This window comes from Macaca mulatta, chromosome 10 (assembly GCF_049350105.2).
Source record: "Macaca mulatta isolate MMU2019108-1 chromosome 10, T2T-MMU8v2.0, whole genome shotgun sequence".
NCBI lineage: Eukaryota > Metazoa > Chordata > Mammalia > Primates > Cercopithecidae > Macaca > Macaca mulatta.
The window spans coordinates 69,465,823-69,485,895 of record NC_133415.1 but is presented as its reverse complement, the minus strand read 5'-3'; the positions used below and the strand labels follow the sequence as shown (position 1 = coordinate 69,485,895).

Genomic DNA, 20,073 nt, shown 5'->3' with positions numbered 1-20,073 from the left:
ATGTGAATTTTGTTTTTAAATAATTTTAATTTTACTTTCTAGGGGTGGCAGCATAGTATGGTAGAATGAGCGAAATGAGTTTGAAATCGGACGGATTCTGTCTTCTAATCTTATTAATTCCATGATCTAGATCTCAGCAACGTATTTAAATCTCCCATGCCTCTCTTTTTTTTTGGCTATAAGGCATGGGTAATATAGCTATATGTGTGAGAATTAAAAGTTTAATACAATAATGAGTAAAAGTTTCAAGTCCATATAGGAGGAACCCAGTAAGTAGTGAGTGCTCTTATTATTGTTGTGATGATGATGATGATGATTTCCATTTGAGTTGCTTGAGAATCAAACCCTGAGACAAAGATTCTCCTATGAGTAATTTATGTAAGAGGTAATCTCAAGGAACACTGATAGGGAAGTGAAAAAGTAGGGCAGAGAAGGAAAAAAGCCAATAAGGAGGGCAACTGGAGCTTAATGATGCTGTGGCATTCTGAGAGTCAGGTGTACAGAATTTCCCACTAGAGATAAGGGAGCTGGAGTATTTATCCATGAACTCCTGCCAGTCATCAGGTGAGGACTGCTCTGTGGGGGTATTAATTCCTTGGCATTTGCAGCCTGCCACTTACATAGGCAGCGTGGTCTTTGGCAGGCAGAGAAGCTTTCAGGCAATGAAATACAAGTGCTAACAGTTGGAAATCAGCTTGGCCTGCCTGAAATGGTAAGAGCTGAGGGCATATGGGCGGAGCACTAATAGTATCTGTCCAGATGATGATGATGATGATCATGATGATGATGAGACCACTTGATGAAGATGGGAACACTATATTCACTCCCTGAGAGATGAAATATAAGTGTAAATGATTAAATGTAGGGAGAAGCCTGTCTAGGAAAAAAGACACTGTGGTCTCTGCCTACCCGTACACACAATTTACCCTACAGGTTTGAGATTATTCTTGCCCAGGCCAATGGATCATTTTATTGGGCACAGAGTTCTATGCAGGTATCCTGTCTGGTACCTGGGTGGGTTCTGGGTATTGGTGGCTGCTCCTTGGATCTGGGAGTCCAGTTTTCATTCCTCTGAACTCACTTCCTAAAGCAGTGTGCACTTAACTAGCAGCCTTGGTCTCAGGTGATCTAGTCATTACAGCCTACAGGATCTGATTCAGCTGTAACCCAAGGGTAATGAGCAGAATGAACAGCTCCACCGGTCCCTTGCATTGTTTGAGGAGATTTTTTACCATCTTCCAATTTAATTATGGGATGTGGCTTCTGGGCAAGAAAGCAAGTGAGATCTACTTTCTGCATTTTGTTTTGTTGATAATTGAATCATAGTAATTAAGTAATCATGCAGGGTGTAAGCAATAACTTTTATGAACATTAAGATAGTGCATTTCATAACATCTAAATGCTTTGTTTGTTAAAGTTCACTTTTGAGAAATTGCAATGAGTGTTAGGAAAACACTATTAATTTGAAGGTGTGGAAGAGAGAGATAAGGTACCTCATTTAGAATTGTATATGTCAGGTAACTATTATCTCTGGGAAGCAGTGAAGGTGTCTTATTTAATAAATCTCAGAATCTGTACAAGCCATAAACTAGTATTTACATATATGGGTGTAGAGATATCTGTATACATGTGCACATATATTATTTTAGCCATGTTCTAGACATTTAACAAAGATGGAATTGCATTGACTGACTGCTCATAGTTTAAAAGAGAAAATGGAAACTCTAATCAGTGTTTCATTTAAATTTATAAATGCACTCTATTTTTTATTTTGATGAATGGGAACAAAGTATTAAGGTAATAATATATTAGCTATGTTTAAGTAAGTCCAGGGAATCAGGTCTCCCTATTAATTTTCAAAGCATAAGATGCTATCCATCCACATTGTAGATATTAGGAACTGTTGAAACTCTCTGTAAATATACTAAAAATTTGTTGCAAATGGAAATATGAAGTAATTGCTAGAATTTTTTGGTATTGATAGCATTAAGTATTAAGGCTAGCTGTTTCAGCAGCTATATCCTAGTTATAGCAACATGCATGTGGTTGACTGGTATGTTCTCTGCCACAAAATAGAAGAAAGAATCCCCCAGGAGAAAAAAGAAGCAAACATTTTGCAAATCTGCTTTTCAACAGTAATTAGAAGATGGGTGATATTTTGCTACTGTTCATAAGTGGTTCTCTTAATACTTTGGTTCAAAGGAAACAAGGGCCAATATCCATCATATATTTTTAGGGAACTTGTTTTAGGATTGTGGAGTAAGAAAATAGAGACTACATCTTGCTATCCATATTTTCCACTGCTCTGTCAGACAGATCCTGATTGTCATCCCTGTTTAGCCTCCTGCCTTTTTACTCAACTCTTCCCCGTACCTGGATGGCTTTTCCTTCTTTTGATCACAACTTTCGCCTCCTTTGATCTCAGCTAAACTCCTTCATCTAGCCTACACTTCCATGTTTTATTCTCTCAACTTTTCTTGTCCATAGGGTCATAATTATACTGTACATAACTTGGGTATCCTTTAATCATTACAAATAATAGCCATTTTCCTAGCAAAAATGTGTGTTTATGGCAGCAATTGCATTTTGTGTATCTTTGGTTAGTCCCTGCACAGTGTTATCTTACAGTAGGTACTCACCCAATATCTGTCTTTTCTCTTTTTTTTTCAAGATCTAAATACAATTATATTTTTAAACATTGGGTCCAGGCTTTACATAAAAATATGATCCTACTTTTCCCCCTAAGTTTATAAAATATCACGTACTTTTCCCCCAACATCTGCAGCCATCCGGAAATTCGTAGGAAACTTTTGTGCATGATTTTAATTCCTAATGCCTGGTTCTTTGGGCTCAGTGACAAACAATCAAAAACCACCAAAAATGTGGCTCACTTGAAGTCAGATGAGAGAGCCTGGCTCGCTTAATCTCATAGGTTGTAAGCAGTGCTGCATCAACTGGCTCCATGCAGGGGTGGAATGTGAAGGATCTCACCAACCAGTTATCTGTATAGCCCTCCTGATAAATGTGTATGCATGGCAGAAACTGAATTCAGTCCCCATAAACAAAGTCCATCATACAGATCACATATGCACAGATCTTTTTTTCTGATCTGATCTATCTCTTCCAGGGTCATAAATTCCTTTAGGCAGATGTTATATAAGGCTTATTCTTTGAGCTGTCCTATTTTGTTCCTCTTCAGTCAACTGAACTGCAAACCGAGTCTGGCTAGGTGTTGGATGGTAGAGTGATACTGGAACTTTTTCCTGATGTGGCAGCAGTGGCTCCTGATCTGGCTGTCTCCTCGCCAGGGCTAGCCTGGTGGGACTGAGACACGTGAAGCAGGGAGATGTCATCCGAGGAGTGGAATTATCAGACTGCACTGTAATTGCTTGTTGAATCAGTTATCTGTTATTGCTTAACAAACCACTCCAAAACTTGCTGGCTTCAAACAACTTCTTATTTCCCATGATCCTGTAGCTTGGTTGGGCTCAGCTGGGAGATTCTCCTCCTTGATTATGTACCTGAGGTCACTTATACAGTTGCAACTTAAGAGGGACTGGAATGTCCAAAATGGCTTCTCTTCTTCCAGTGTCTCCTCTGTGTGGCTCTAATCATCCTGCAGTCTAGTGTGGACTTACAGCATGACCATGCTGGGCTCCAAGAGGGGCACGTGAAAGTGCCAGTCCTCCTTAGGGATAGAGTAGTAATCCCAGATATTACTTCCACTGCATTTGGTTGCTCAAAGCAAATCAAAGGGCCAACTCAGAATTAAAGAGATGGTAAAATAGACTACAACTCTTGATTAGAGGAGAGGCAAAGCCACATCGCAAAGGGGCTTGCATAAAAAATTGGAGGAATTATTGGGGCCATATTTGGAGACTTGGCCCCTTCACACTTTGTATCTGACTTTCTCATAAGACTTTTATTTCTTCAGAGCAAAGGCTGTGCCTTCTTTACATTTTTAGAATCAGAGTATGAAAAATATTTGCTGTTTCTTGAGTAAATGATTACTCCATGGTAGTTTTCCCTCTACCCCGACTGCCAATTATAAACTCAGATTTACATTCAGAATACTGGTGTGAAGCATTTCTACTATATCTTATTTTTTCATCATTTTCACCTTTTGCATTTATCTTATAAAGCTAACACTGTAAAATATATCATCTTAGTTTTGTTTTTCTTAGATTAGAATGCTAACAATTCACCTTGAGTGATCCCTGGAAATATTATACAAACGGAGGAGTGGGGGAAATAAGAAAGGGAATGAATGAGGCTAAAAAAAGGGTGACAAGCAAGTTAACCTGGAGCAATGAAGGGTTGTTTCTACAGCTATCCCACCTAAAGGATGAGAGCACTGGAGGACATGAATTTCCCAGAAGTTATGGCGCTCCATGCCTACAGGCAAAGAAAGCCCACTCTAGTGGCCAGACGGAGCCCTCAGGCAAAGAGACACATGTTCTAGAAGTCGTACCAACAGCACCGAAATGGTCCAAGTCATGGGGATCTGGGCAGTGCACCAGCAATGACTGCCATGCACACCGTTCTCGTCTGAGACATTATCAGAGAACAAACCACACTTGATTTATTGGTGGTATCAAGTATCCAATGAGTTTATAGGCTGAGCTAGAATTTATATATGGGGAGAGAGGAAGAATTACTTAAGAAGAGATAGTTTCTTCACATATTCTTTGACCTCTTTAAATGTTAATATCATATTGTCTTAACAAAATAATGAAATAGAAAAAAGTAAACCTCAGAATAAATACTGTATATACCAGTTTTCTTTTAAATTAAAATTATTAATGTGTTTTATAAACTGTTCTTATCACCTGTCTTATATCTAAATAAGTAATATTTTTACATCAAGCATTTTCAATTGTTTATTGCCTTGCTATAAAATTGATTGTCATGATTATTTTGGTAATTTTTATGTGATTTCTTTTAAATCACATAGGGATAATTATGCATGGAAGATTATTTCTACTTATTTTTTTCAGACATTTTCAAGGCTAATAAATTTTAGCCCTGTGCCCAATCCATGATAATTAGGTAGGATTTAGTCATTGATTGACTCAACATTTACCAGGTATTTATTTTATGTCAGTCACTATGCTTAGGTGCTAGAGATGCAAAAAGGAATACAATGTGATCTTTGCCCTTGAAAAACTCAAATCTTACAGTCATTCAAATATCATTGCAATGAAAGCTCTTAATTTATAACCATTGTTAGTTATGCACAGTATTACTGACACATTGATAACCATTTTCATATCAGTTATACCTTTTTATAACCATTTTCATAGCAATTACATCTTTTTTAAAAAAATTATTTATTTATTTATTTGTTTATTTTTTGAGACAGAGTCTTGTTCTGTCACCCAGGCTGGAGTGCAGTGGTACAATCTTGGCTCACTGCAACCTCCACCTCTCAGGTTCAAGCAGTTCTCCTGCCTCAGCCTCCCTAGTAGCTGGGATTACAGGCACGTGCCACCATGCCCAGCTAAGTTTTGTATTTTTAGTATAGACAGTGTTTCACCATGTTGGCCAGGCTGGTCTTGGACTCCTGACCTCAGGTGATCCGCCTACCTCGGCCTCCCAAAGTGCTGGGATTACAGGTGTGAGCCACTGCGCCCAGCCCAATTACACCTTTAAGCCCATGTAGTCTATCATTCAGCTTCACCTCTAATTTAATGGCCTTCCTTTCCCTGTCCCTTTCTTCCCTTCTCTGTCCCTTCCTTCACTTTCCTTCCCTTCTCTTTATGCTACAGACTGAATATTTGTGTCCCTTTGAAAATTTTTATGTTGAAATCCTAATACCCTATGTGACTGTATTAGGAGGTGGGGCTTTTGGAAGATAATTAGGTCATTTGGAGACCTCCCTCCCTCCCTCTTCAGCCATGCGAGGACACAGTGAGAAGAGAAGACATAAGTCTATAAACCAGAAAGCAGTCTGTCACCAGACACCAAATCTGCTAGTGCCTTGAACTTAGAACATTCCTACCACCAGAACTGTGAGAAATAAATTTCCCCCTCCTACTAAATAGTTTTAGCTAAAAGGAGTACCAAGAAAAGCCCTCTCTCCTATTTGGAAAGAAACATAAGAGCTTTGGACTCTAAATTCACAAAAGCAGGGTTTATAGTTTACGTCTATTGTTGCACATCTTTATAACCCCAGTTCCTGGAAAAGTATCTGATCATAGTCAGTATTAAATGGCCTTAGGTGGAAACTGAAAGCAAGGAGGCATAGTAGAATGCGATTAGAGATGTTGACTGGAGATTTGCATGTTTTATCAGTAGCAGTTTTGTTTTGAAGCCTAATGATGCTCTGCTTCCTCATAAATTTCATTCCAAATGAATACTAGTAACTAATTGCATTATTTTTTGAACTGCTTATATTTGCTGTTACCCTTTCTTTTTATGCAGAAGATACTCAAGTTGGAGGGGGAAATTATGATTTTTTTCCTTTTTCAATGAATGTAACTGTTAATAGGTTTGGATGAGTAACTTCTGTGATATAAGGTCTCCATTCAAGCAGTTATCAAGCTCTTTCAGTCTTTTTGTGCAATTTTATCATGTAGATTGTTTTGGGAAACATGAAAATTAAGATTTAACTTGTCCTAGGAGTTGGATCCAAAATGTAATGGAATTGGTTCCTTGATGCAGTGCATAGTTGTAGAGTATAGTGTAAATTAAATCAACTTGTGCTTCAATAATCTCTTTATTAGTTTTCAAATATTGATTTAAATAATGATATTAAATTATATATAGTTGAAAAGATGGTATTGCTTTCACTGCAACAGATGAATGTCATGAAAATGTTTTTCTTCTCTTGTAATGGAATCAGATGTAGAACGTAGTAAAGAACAATTCTCTTCACACCTCATAATTTCTGACATTGTAAGTTATGTTAAAGAAAATAGACATATTATGTTGACAATATATTTTTGTTTACAAATATGCCAGATGGCCTGGAATACAGATTGATTGAGGGTGTTCACTACTGCGCATCACAACTATTACCTTTTGCAAAGATGGCCCAAGTGGAAGGGAAAACTTCCCTGCACAACTTTTGTGGTGGATTACCATTGAGATATAGCTATACATTGGATGTTTTGGAAAAGGAATATATAAGAATAGACCTTTGTGTTTATTGAGTAAAATTAAAATTATAAAAGATAAAAAGGCAACTTAATATTCTCTCATTTGAATTTTAATTAACTTTCAATTTTGAATGGTGTTTTCCTGAGCTGTTATCCAGTTTCTGCTCTAACGTTGGCTGTAATTTTGTAACATTCTTTTGATACTGTATATGCATGAATGTGTCTGGAGTTATTTTAAAGGTAAAACTCTGCTTATTTCACTTTTTTGAGTGAAGTATTAAATTGTTTTCAAGATAGCACTGACTGAATATTGCACTTAATAAAAATGTTTAATTTCTTTAATCCTTTTTACAGATAAAAGTATATGCTTTTTATCCTTTTCCTTAAAAATGACAAAGACTTCTCCTCAGGGAGATCAGAAAGCATAATGACTGGCATGCTGAACCTGGAATCTGAACATTTGTTTTTTATTCTTTATTTCATGTGACCTTGGAATAATTCAGTGGCTCCTAGATTTTCTCAAAAATGACTCAATTTTTCATTCATTTCATTTCAATGACCCTTTGAGTTCTCACTTGTGCTACTTGTTTTTATCTTTATAATACAGTAAAATTTAAAGTATTCATATCTCTATGTGGGGGTGAGGGTGGGGCAGATAAGGGTCATAGAGAAGGTACCTCTTTCTCAGAAAAGTAGCAAATGACTACCCTCTATCCCAAAATAGATTTAACTACAAGAAGAGTAAAGTGCACATGGTATATGAGGATTTCAGACTTTGTTGGGCTTCAGCATCAGTAGAGAGTCTTATTAAAAACACGGTCATGCATTGCTTAAAGATAAGAATATATTCTGAAAAAATAGGTCATTAGGCAATTATGTTGTTGCGTGAACTTCATAGAGTGAACCGACAAAAGCCTAGATGGGATAGCCTACTACGTACCTAGGCTATATGGTATAGCCTACTGCTCCTAGGGTACAAACTTGTACAGCATGTTACTGTAGTGAGCACCGTAGGCAATTGTAACAAAATGGTAAGTATTGTATGCCTAAGCATATCTAAACACAGAAAAGGTACAGTAAAAATATGCCACAAAAGATTAAGAAATGTTAATGGTGTGTAGGCCACTTACCATGAATGAAGCTTGCAGGACTGAAAGTAACTTTGGATGAGTCAGTGAGTGACTGGTGAGTGAATGTGAAGGACTAGGACATTGCTGTATACTACTGGACATTGCTGTATACTACTGTAGACTTTTATAAACATGGTGGACTTAGGCTCTGTTAAATGGATTAAAAATATTTTTTCTTTCCCCAATAATAAATTAACCTTAGCTTACTGTAACTTTTTAACTTTATGTACTTTTAATTATTTTTAACTTTTTTACTCTTTTGTAATAATACTTAGGTTAAAGCACAAATATATTGTACAGCTGTACAAAATTTTTTTCTTTATATCCTTATTTTCTAAGGTTTTTTCCATTTTAAAATTTCATTTTTTTTACTTAATTTTTTTTGTTAGAAACAGATTCTGAATTAGTTTTTAACTAATTAGTTTGACACTAATTCTGAAACACTAGTCCAGGCATACACAGGACTAGGATCATCAATATTGCTGTTTTCCACCTCCACATCTTTTCCCACTGGAATGTCTTCAGGGCCAATACATGCTTGGAGCTGTCATGTCCTATGATAATAATAGTGCCTTCTTCTGGAATACCTCCTGAAACACCTGCCTGAGGCGGTTTAATAGTTAAATTTTTTTTTTTTTGTAAGTGGAAGAAGTATACTGTGAAACAACAATCAATAGTATAGTAGATACATAAAGCAGTAACATAGTCTTTCATTATCAATTATTATGTACTGTATATAATTGTATGTACTATACTTCTGTATGACTGGCAGCACAGTAGGTTTGTTTACATCAGCATCATTCATTGTTCTATGATGTTATGATGGCTATGGCATCACTATGCAATGGGAACTTTTCAGCTCCACTATAATCTTATGGGACCACCTTGTATATGCAGTCCATCAGTGATCAAAACGTTGTTATATAGTGCATGATTGCACCTACTCCAAACCTACAGAAGTGGAATTTAGAGTCCTAGGTCATGGGAAGCTGGATAATGACCATCAAAGGTGGCCTTACATGAGGTAGGACCTGGTCCATTTTGAAGTAAGAAATCAGGGAACTTTCCTTCTATGCTTATTTCCTTCCATGGTCTAAGACATTTCAAAATTCTGTGCGTGGTTTTCCATTTATCACAGAGTTTAAGTTACTATTCAGTGTTGAAATTCCTGGCCCTCAAAGGCATTATGAATCAGCTGTTCACAGAACTCAACTTTCTTGAAGGGGTCATTTCCCAGGTCTTCTACAGCTGTTTTGCTCCTTTTTAATCCCTTCATTTGCCAGCTTAATATTTGCTAGCTGCTATTATTTGGGGATTCAGTTTCTCCCCCATGTCCCTCTCTTTTGCCAGTTTTTCTCTCCATTCCTCAAAGTCAGTAGTTCTCCTTTCTCCAAGGTTGCCTATGAATCATCTATGATTTGTATATCACCCTTTAGGAAACGCCAATATTTTCAGAACCCTCATTTATCTGTCCTTAAGAGGTCAGTAATGATGGCTGACATTTCCTTTGACTCTGAAGGGTGTGGTCAGGCTAGATGAGAAAATTCTTATTGAATGTGGTGTAATGTGCTGTGCTGCTGTCGCCACTTAGCTGGGAGACTGAAGCTCAGACAGCTAAGTGATTTGCCAGGGCTGTGCAACCCATCTGTGGTGAGAATTCCAGAATTCTAACCTGGAGAATCTGACTTACTCTTTTGGAGAACATTATATTTGATAAACTGGAATCATAGTTTCAAGTGCTCCCATGGCTCTGTAGGCCAAAACAGTAGAACTTATGACAGTTGTTTGATCTTCAGAAACTTCACTTAACCCCAAACTACCCTCCAGTTTTCAGAGAGCACTGGGGAAAAGGGAGGGATGAGTATGTACTGAATTATCTGAATTCTGCCACTTATGCCTAAGAGATATGTATGAAAGAATCTTTACATTTTCTAAACATTATTTTAAAATTCCTTTTAGTCCTTTAACAACTCTCAGGGGGAAAATAGTACAGAATTAAAATAAAAGTTCTTAACATTTGTCCCTGAATGTATTTTTAGAAAAAGTATACTTGAAATCTGATCACCTGTAAGGAAAGATTTATCAGGAGAGTTTAAATTTTTATATCTACTCATATTAAATGCATGTGTGTTTTGAGACCCAGGTTTTTTGTTTGTTTTAATATTTTGGGGAGACTTACTTCCTTCAAATATGTAGGTTAGAGGTAGGGGGGGATGGTTAGTGGGTATTAAAAAAACCCAGAAAGAATGAATAAGACATACGATTTGATAGTACAGCAAGGTGACTATAGTCAACAATGAATTATATATTTTAAAAAAACTACAAGAGTGTAATTGGGTTGTTTGTAACCCAAAGAATAAATGCTTGAGGGGAGGGATACCCCATTCTCCATGATGTGATTATTTTACTTTGCATATGCCCATATCAAAACATCTCATGTACTCCACAAACATATACACTTACTATGTACCCACAACAATTAAAATAATATATAGGTTTAAATTAGAATTCCCCCAAATTCTAGTAGTAGAATATATTCTTTTAAAATTCTAGTAGAATTTGGGGGAATTCTAATTTAAACCAATTCTGGTGTTCCTGAGTTATGTGAGCTCCTCCAGTTCCACTATTTTGTCAGTGCCAAATCAGGGGCTCAAATATATACTTATTTAGCATTTTCTGAGCCAGGTACTGGCTCTGAGAGGTATATACTTTCATTTAATTCTTCAAGAGAATTAAAAGCTCCTGGAGCCTGTATGTTATAGACAAGGAAACCGAGGTTCTGAGATGTTAAGTAACTTACTCAAGGTTCACCTGAGATTCTAAATTAGGTTAATCCTCCCTGAAGAAACTTATATTCCTTTTGTTCCCATAAAATAGCACATCCAGCCAGCATTCCATCCCAGATGTTGGCACTAAGGAGAGGTCTGGGAAAGGGCATAGACACTTTCTGTTAGTTACATGGGGGACATTGTGCTCTAGCTTATACATGACTGTAAAGGTGCAAATGAAAACTCTCCCTTTATTCATGCATTTTCTTTTGCATGGTTATCTGGTGTGAGTATGTGGTGAAGTGGGGCTGTGGGCGGAAGCTGCTGCAATTAGTTTTGCCTCAGGTAGAATGCTGACATCAGTTGTGATGAGATTAAAATCTTCTACTCAGCTGTTGCTTGAAATATTCTGTTGTGTTCTCATTCAACTGTTTTAAGTAATTGAAATGACTTAACCATATAATTATTTTCAAATGTTTACAATTACTTTTAGATAAATATAAATGAATGTTTGCCTGCAAATGAACAACAAAAGGAATAATTTGGGACCTTCACCCAAATAGTCAAACCCTCTAAGATATGGGTAGAAACATCAGAGTGTATCAGTGAAGGTCTAAGGACACAAATAGGCATTTTTTAATACTAAAATGAAATACTACTTTCAGTTCCACTAAAATGGAGTGGCCTCATTCCTTCCGGGTTCTCTCCCTTATAACTAAACATTTCTAGATATAATACTATGAAGATGGTAAGGCAGTCTCTCAAAGATCAAAAGAAGAGGGTGAACTGCTAGGAATTTTTGGAACTTGAACTACAAAGCAGTGAGTTCCTTGAATTTTTGTGTTATCTGTCATATATCCTGAGCTAGGTGCTACAGAAGCCTCCAAACTGCCAGAACTGCCAGAAAGTACAGATAAAGAAGCTCCAAGAAAGTCTTGTTTTCTTTAGGCAAAGGACCAGGTGAAGGGTGGCTTTACACCAGAAAAATGTTGGCAGTATCTGCCAAACACCACTGGAAAACTCACATCTTACCCCCTCCATGATTTCAGTGGTGCTAAACAGAAATTGATCCCGTCATTCCCATACGTTGATACTATTAGACTTGATGAGTTGCCTGGGTATATTGTTATTTTCTAGAGCAGCTGCTAAGAAAACTATACAAAGCAATATACTTTTAAAAAGATAAAGAAATCAAGATAGAAATTTTTAATATGATCAAGTCACCCAAAGGAGAGTAAGAAAAGAGAAACTGAGGAAACAAAGAGAAAACAAATAATAAAATGACAGTCTTAAGCCCTAATATGTCAATAAACCCAATTTTATTACTTTAAATTTAAAAAATCTATTGAAATGAAAGGGACCCAGGATAGTTCAAACAGTTTTGAAATGGAAGAACCAAGTTTGAATACTTAGACTTTCTGATTTTAAAACTGTAAAACTACATTAATGAAGACAACATGGGGCTGGCCTAAGGATAAACATGTAGATTGATGGAATAGAATTAAGAGTCCAGAAATAAAGCCTTCAACTGATGGCCAGTTGATTTGCAACAAGAGTGCCAAGACAATTCAGTGGGGTAAAGAATAGTGTTTTTGACAAATGGTACTGGGCCAACTGGATATCCACATGCAAAAGAATGAAGTTAGATCCCTTCCTTACACCATATATAAAAATTAACTCCACATGGATCATAGATCTAAGTGGAAGAACTAAAGCTATAAAACTCTCAGAAGAAATCATAGGTGTAAAATTCATGACCTTGTGCAGTGAAGTCTTAGATATGATACCAAAAGTACAAGTACTGACAACTAAAAGAAAGATACATACACTGGAGTTTATAAAAATTGAAACTTTTTGCTTCAAATCACACCATAAAGAAAGTAAAAACAGGTCACAGAATGGGAGAAAATATTTGTAAAGCATATATCTGTTAAGAAACTTGTATCCAAAATACATAAAGTACTCTTATACCTCATTCATTAAAACACAGATAACACAATTTTGGATTAGACAAGGGTTCTGAATAGGTATTTCTCCATATAAGTTATTCAAATTACTAATAGGCACATGAAAAGATGCTGAACATCATTAGCTCTCAGGGAAATGTAATCAAAACCACAATGAGAAACAGCTTTCATTCACTAGGATAGCTATTATCAAAAAAGACAGATAATAAGAATTGTTGACTAGGATAAGGAGAAACTAGAACACCCTTTGCTGGTGGGATTGTAAGATGGTGCAGTCACTGTGAAAAATGGTATAGCAGTTCATCAAATTGTTAAATATGGAATTACTATATTAGCTGGCAATTCTACTCATAGGTATATACCCAAGAGATTTTTAAAAATTACATAAAAACTTGCACATTAATTTTCATACTGGTATTATTCATAATAGCCCCAAAATGGAGCAAGTTAAATGTCCACCATCTCATGAATGGATAAACAAAATATATCTGTAAAATGGAAAATTGTTCATGCTTAAAAAGGAAAGAAGTACTGATACAAGATAAATGAACTTTGGAAAACTTATGCTGAATGAAAAAAAAAAGCTAGTCATAAAAGACTACATATTGTATGATTCCATTTATATGAAATGTCTAGAATAGGTAAATCTGTTGAGGCCGTAAGTAGATTACTGATTGTTGGGGGAAATAGGGAGTGAATACAAATGGTATGAGTTTCTTTGGGGGATGAAGAAAATGTTCAGAAATTGATTGTGGTGATGGTTGAATGAGTCTGTGAACATACAAAAACCATTTAATTGTGTATTTTTTTTTTTTTTTTTTTTTTGAGACGGAGCCTCGCTCTGTCGCCCAGGCCGGAGTGCAGTGGCGCAGATCTCGGCCACTGCAAGCTTCGCCTCGCAGGTTCACGCCATTCTCCTGCCTCAGCCTCCCAAGTAGCTGGGATTACAGGCGCCCGCCACTCGCCCGGCTAGTTTTTGTATTTTTAGTAGAGACGGGGTTTCACCTTGTTAGCCAGGATGGTCTTGATCTCCTGACCTCGTGATACACCCGCCTGGGCCTCCCAAAGTGCTGGGATTACAGGCGTGAGCCACCGCGCCCGGCCTAATCATGTATTTTTATTTTTTTTTTTTTTTATTTTTTTTTTTTTATTTTTTTTACGTGAGAAAGTGGCAGTCTTTTATTGCAAATATGCACACTCTGGGGCGAAGTTCTCTGGTCCTCAGGTGTGGGGGGCCAGGGAAGTCACGCCCGGCGCTCTCGGGTGATGTTCTCAGGTCCACAAATGCGGGGGCCGAAGAAGTCACACTGGCTCCTGCCAGTGGCAGACTTTTATGCATTGGTACTGGAAGGGGGAGGGCAGTGGGCAGGATAAGGGCATGATAGGGGCGTCTCTGTAGGCGTGGCCGGGTAAGATTTGATCTCTTCGGATTGACATCACCTGGCGCATGCTCAGTTGATCTCCATCTTCCCGCGCGCGGGAAAGTTGGTGAGGAAGAACCCGGAAGCAACATGGATTATGCCTTCTTGTTCAACTTCCTCCATCTTGTCCTTTCTCCTTCACCCAAACAGTCCACCTCTTATTGATTATAAGAATTTAGGGTGCTGTGGTCTGTCTGGCTGCCTCCTGCTGTTAAGGGGCGTAGTTAGGGTCTGAGGTTGGCAGTTGGGTGTAGGGATGCAGGAGCATTTGGTTGAAGGTGACTCGTGTGATCTCTTGAACCTTGGCTCGGAGAAATTTTATTAGAATGGGAGCAAGACATAACATAAGGCAGAGGATTAGTATGGGAATTAGGAATGGAAGCATCTGCTGTACTACAGGCAGTAGCCATACCGGTGGTCCGGGGGTTAAGGGGACATTAAATTGTTGAAGCTAGGGAAACCCCGATAATTAAGGGAAGAAAAACAGCCCGCTTTTGGATGTTATTGCTGGAGCTGAGCTGGGAAGCTAGTTCAGACAATTCTCCTTCACTATATAGGGTTAAGCTAGGCACTAAAGATACCGGAATGCAAAGGGACTGGGTGATGGAGGTATGGTTAAGAGTTTTAGATAGAGTTTGGTTACACCAAAAGTAGCCTCCAACAGGGGCCGTCTGGGTCCTGCTGGGAGCTTATGTGCAATTACACCATGAAGAGTTTGGCGTAGAGTAGCAAAAAGGAATCTCTGTCTCACTCTGTCTCTCTTCATCTCTGTCTCTGTTCTTCTCTGTATCTCTTCATCTATCTCTCTCTGTCTCTCTTCATCTCTGTCTCTCCTCATCTCTGTCTCTATCTCTGTCCCTCTCCATCTGTCTGTCTCTCTTCATCTCTGTCTCTCCCCATCTCTGTCTTTGTCTCTCTCCACCTCTGTCTCTCTCTCTGTCTCTCTCCATCTCTGTCTCTCCCTATCTCTGTCTTTCTCCATCTCTATCTCTTCATCTCTGTCTCTGTCTGTATCTCTTTGTCTCCATCTCCATCTCCCCACCTCCGGCTCACCAAGGCTGCTCCCCTCACCAACTCCCCTACCTCCTGGTTTCTCCCTATCTCTGGCTCAACAGGGACTGAGTGCCGCAGAGGCCCTTGGGGAGGTCTGGGCTTTCTACTGCCTTCTGGTTACAGCCTCTCCTTCCCTGTATCTGTCCTTCATCCTGGCCTAATGAGTCCACATTTTATTTAGGGAGAGGGCAGAGTGACAACCCTGGGGGGGGGGGGGACAATCTGCAGTGCCCTGCATGACTGAGTGTATCTGGTTGTCTGTAGGCCAGGTTTAGAATCTCCATACAAAGTTAGGATTAGTAGGAGTAACTAGGGAAATTAGAGTGAACCATAATAATGATGACAAAGGTGTAGAGGGTAAGTTCAACATTGCCGAAATCACAAAGGGCACCCTGCCAAGCTAGGTCTTGTATGAGAGTAAAAAGTTGGGAAACCTACTGGTTGGGGGATGGGTCGGGAAGGAGGGTGTCTATGAGGTTTATGAGGGAAAAGTCAGTTAAGTTAAGATGAAGAATGGTGAGGAAGCGGGAAAATTTGAGGAGGGTGTTGATCCTTGAGTAGAACCTGGTCACCTGGAGAAAGGGAAGGGGAATAGATGTTTTCAGTTAGGTTAAGATGTCTCGTCCCAAGAGGGGGTGGGACAAGAGGGTATGATGAGGAAAGAGTGGGCAAAGCATGCATAGTCCAGGCAGTAATTTAACACTGGGGTCTGGCGAGGGTTAGACGGTTTACCATCTACCCCAACTACTGAGATAGTGGATGGCTGGCTAGGACCTCCATAGGTTGGCAAAGCAGAATATAATTATAAAATAGAATAGGTAGCCTCCGTATTGACGAGAAAAGAAATTGGCTTACCCGCTATCTGTAGAGTTACCCTAGGCTCGGTAAGGGTGACCGGGGTCTCCAAGTGTGGGCACCGTCAGTCGTCGTCCAGGTGTAGGAGCTGGAAGGAGCCTTCCGGCCTTTGAGGAGAGGCACCACGTTGAGGCGCAATGCCTGCCCTGCTGGCGGGGCAATCAGACTTCCAATGTCCTTCCTGTTGGCAGGTTGGGCACGGCGTGGTAGGCAGGCGAGGATTTGGACACTGTTTTGCCTAATGCCCAGTTGTGCCACACTTAAGGCATGGACGAGACGGAGTGGCCAGCTTGGCCTGGGGACACTGGTTTGCCTAGTGTCCTGGGTCTCCGCATTTATAGCAGGAGCCCTTGGGAGACTTGCTCTGTGTCTTCCCTGCCGGCAGAATGGGCAACGCAGGTTGGAGGGCAGCCACTAGAGCTTGCGCTTGAAGCACAGCCCTTCTTTTCTCCTTGTCTAGCTCTGTAGCCTCAGCTGCTTCTTCTCTGGAGTTAAAAACTTTGAAGGCCAATTTTCCTGTATGGGAGTCTGAGGCCCATCTTCAACCTTTTTTGTTTTCGAATATCTGAGGCTGACTGGGAGATAAAATAGGAGGCTAGGACAGCTGCCCCAGCTGGGGAAGTGGGCTAGCTGGGTAAATTGGGCCAGTGCCTCTGTAAGGCGATTTAGGAAGGAAGCCGGGTTCTCATCTGGGTGTTGGATAATTTCCTTTAATTTATTAAAATTGACCACTTTGTTAGAGGCTGCCTGCATACCGGCTGAGACATTGAATCATAACGTCCTTCCTACAGCAGCCAGGCTGCTGCGGTTGGTAATCTTAATCTGGTTCTATGGACGGGACAGCCACCTTTCCTAACAGGACGGTGGCATTGGTTAAATGCCATTGATCTGCGTGTGGCCTGGCGGCTGCGAGAATGCACTCTCTTTCCTCTGGGTTAAGAGTGGAAGTAAGAATGACATGTAAGTCATGCCAGGTAAGGTTATATGCCTGGCCTAGGTATCGAAACTCTTTGGAATATTAGGTGGGGTTGGCTGAGAAGTCGCCAAGTCATTCTTCAGTTTTGGAAAGGTCAGCCAGGGAAAAGGGGACGTGGACTCCAACCACGCCTTCGGCTCCGGCAACTTCTGGGGGGGGCGGGCGGCCAACAAATTAGCAGGGGAGGTTGGAACAGACTGACCAGTAAGGTATGTTAAGACAGGCTGACTGGTAGAGGGCTGACTAATGGGGGCCGCTACCGCGGTCTTGGAGCGAGTGTGGACGGAAATGGGAGAGGTAAGAGGAGTGGCTGAGGGAGGAGTGTCGGGCGGGGCAGTGGGAGCTCCATAGGGAGGGGTGAGAGGAGTGGCTGAAGGAGGAGCGTTGGGAGGGGTGGTAGGAAGTCCATAGGAAGGGGGGTTGGAAAGTCGGGAGTGAGGTCGCCTGCCGTCAGCCCCATCTGAAATGGAGGTGGAGTCCTCCTCAGTTGCTGAGGTGGGGGCCAAGGGCCGGGTTTAGGGGTTTAGGCTAACAAGACCTGGGCCATTTAACACCAGGCGCACAGGTCTGGACGAGAGCGCAAGTCCTAAAAGCCTTGAACATAGATAATTTCTGACCACTTTCTGAGCCTCTGGCAGAAATTAGAGAGATCTAATAGAATGTTATAGTCAAGTGTGCCGTCTGGTGGCCATTGAGATTGGTTGTCTAATTTATACTGCGGCCATGCCACAGTGGAGGGGTTTCGATTGTGAGGTTCCCATTGTTTAACCACCAGAAATGGAAACCGACCTCACGCAGTGGCAAAGCGTCCTTTGCCGCTGCTAGAGACCGGCTCCTGGAGCCACTAACGGAGAATTGAGGAACTTCAAGACGGACGTCTCCGGGTTGAAGACCTCACTGCGCCACAGGGTGGCTACGTCCTTGGGCGTAGGTACGACTCCAGGCCAAGGACACGGAAACGGACGGAGATGGTTAACAAAGGGGAGTACTCACCGAAGGAGAAATTCTCAGAGCGGCACCAGTGGGAGGCTGGAACACTTGTTCGGTGTTCGTGGCTGGTTGGGTTGGGAGCCGGTTCGCTGCGGAGGAGGTTCTTTAGACCCCTAGGGGATGTTGAGGAAGGGTCTCCTCCTGGGTCGGGTTTCGGTGCCAACTGTTTTAATTTAATTTAATTTAATGTAACTTAATTTAGGAGAGCTAAGTAATTTAACATGAGGCCAAAGTACGTAAGAAAGTGGCAGTCTTTTATTGCAAATATGCACACACTCTCGGGCGAAGTTCTCTGGTCCTCAGGTGTGGGGGGGCCAGGGAAGTCGCGCCCGGCGCTCTCGGGTGATGTTCTCCGGTCCACAAATGCGGGGGCCGAAGAAGTCACCCTAATCATGTATTTTTAAAGGGCCTGGTATGTGAATCAATAAAGCTAAAAATGTAAATGGTCTAAATACACTAATTAAAAGACAGATTTTGACATAATAGATAAAAACCATGACCCAACCATAAGCTGTCTATAAAAAACTTGTGTCAAATACAAAAATATAGGTAGATTGAACCTAAAAGCATGAAAAAATATATACCATGCAAACATTAATTTAAGAAAAAATATTGTTATATTCTTACCAGATAAAGTAAACTTCAAAGAAAGATTATTAGAGCTAAAGAGAGACATTGTATAATTATAAAAATAACAATTTATCAGGAAAACATAACTATTGTAAATGTGTGCGCATCAAATAGTGGTGCCTCGAAATATGTGAAGCAAAATGAAACATTACATCTCAATTTTCTTAAATTCTTTAAACCTTACTGCACGTGTAATAGTCTTTAATTATGGCCTGAACTAAAATATTTATGCTTAAGTTCCATTCCTGAAAGAGCTGCTTCTGTCTTTTTATCCTCAAAATACAATATTATATTAGGTATTGAAGTGTTTGTGTGTGTGTGTGTTTATACCATATAGACAAGGTTTATGATTCTGTAGTCATAGAACTTACAGTAATGTGATCCTTTTCAAGCTTCATATTGTAACACACACAGAGACACACAGATTCACAAACGTACTGAATCAATTTAATTCCGTGAGTTGTAACGTTCTTGATACCATATATGTTCTAAAGCAGCATTTCTTAGTAATTAATATGAATGAGAAGATCTCTACCTAAAGAGATAGTATGAACTTTAAAAGCAGAAGCAAAGTTCAGTATTTATATTTGGTAGCAATAAACTACCTGTCAGAAATATTTATCAAGTGAAGATATAATTGCCTGCTCTGTCTGTGAACTTCATAAGTATAAAAATTGTGATCTTTGAATTTACACTTTTTAAGGGATGTATGTTAAATGTTTTGTTTAACAGTGTATTTTTTTCTAAATGAAAATATATGAATTTAATTTACACAATTTATTTTACATAAAAAGAATTCTAGCTAGCATCTAGCAGTTTTAATACCTTATACATTTTAATCATATCTGCTAGAACAAGTAATCTCTAGAGTGGTCAACTATGGAAGAGGATAAAGTTAGTAGACCTATGTAGCTCATATATTTTGGTTATATACTCGAATTCCTATTACTTGATGTTTCAAGCATTATCTTTTAACCTCTGTATACAAAATTAGAATATTAGCACATTTACGCTTTTCTACTTGTTCTCCCTCTACTTTCTGTTTTTATAACTTATTGATACTAAAATGTTCAAAGCTTATAATATTTTTATGTTCTGTAACTATAATTCTCACAGTTTTTCTTTAGTTATATACATAAATTATTTTAGGGCTGACGTCCAAATTTTTACAATAGAGTCTCCA

At 39.4% G+C, this 20,073-nt stretch overlaps 1 protein-coding gene and 1 pseudogene across 4 annotated transcripts in view; one reads left to right on the top strand and one right to left on the bottom strand.

Annotated features, from left to right (window-relative positions):
- MACROD2 (mono-ADP ribosylhydrolase 2) overlaps positions 1-20,073 on the top strand; it is a 2,066,868-nt gene that overhangs the window by 546,208 nt on the left and 1,500,587 nt on the right. The window lies entirely within an intron of this gene.
- On the bottom strand, positions 2,851-3,360 carry LOC107000449 (RING finger protein 11 pseudogene; annotated as a pseudogene).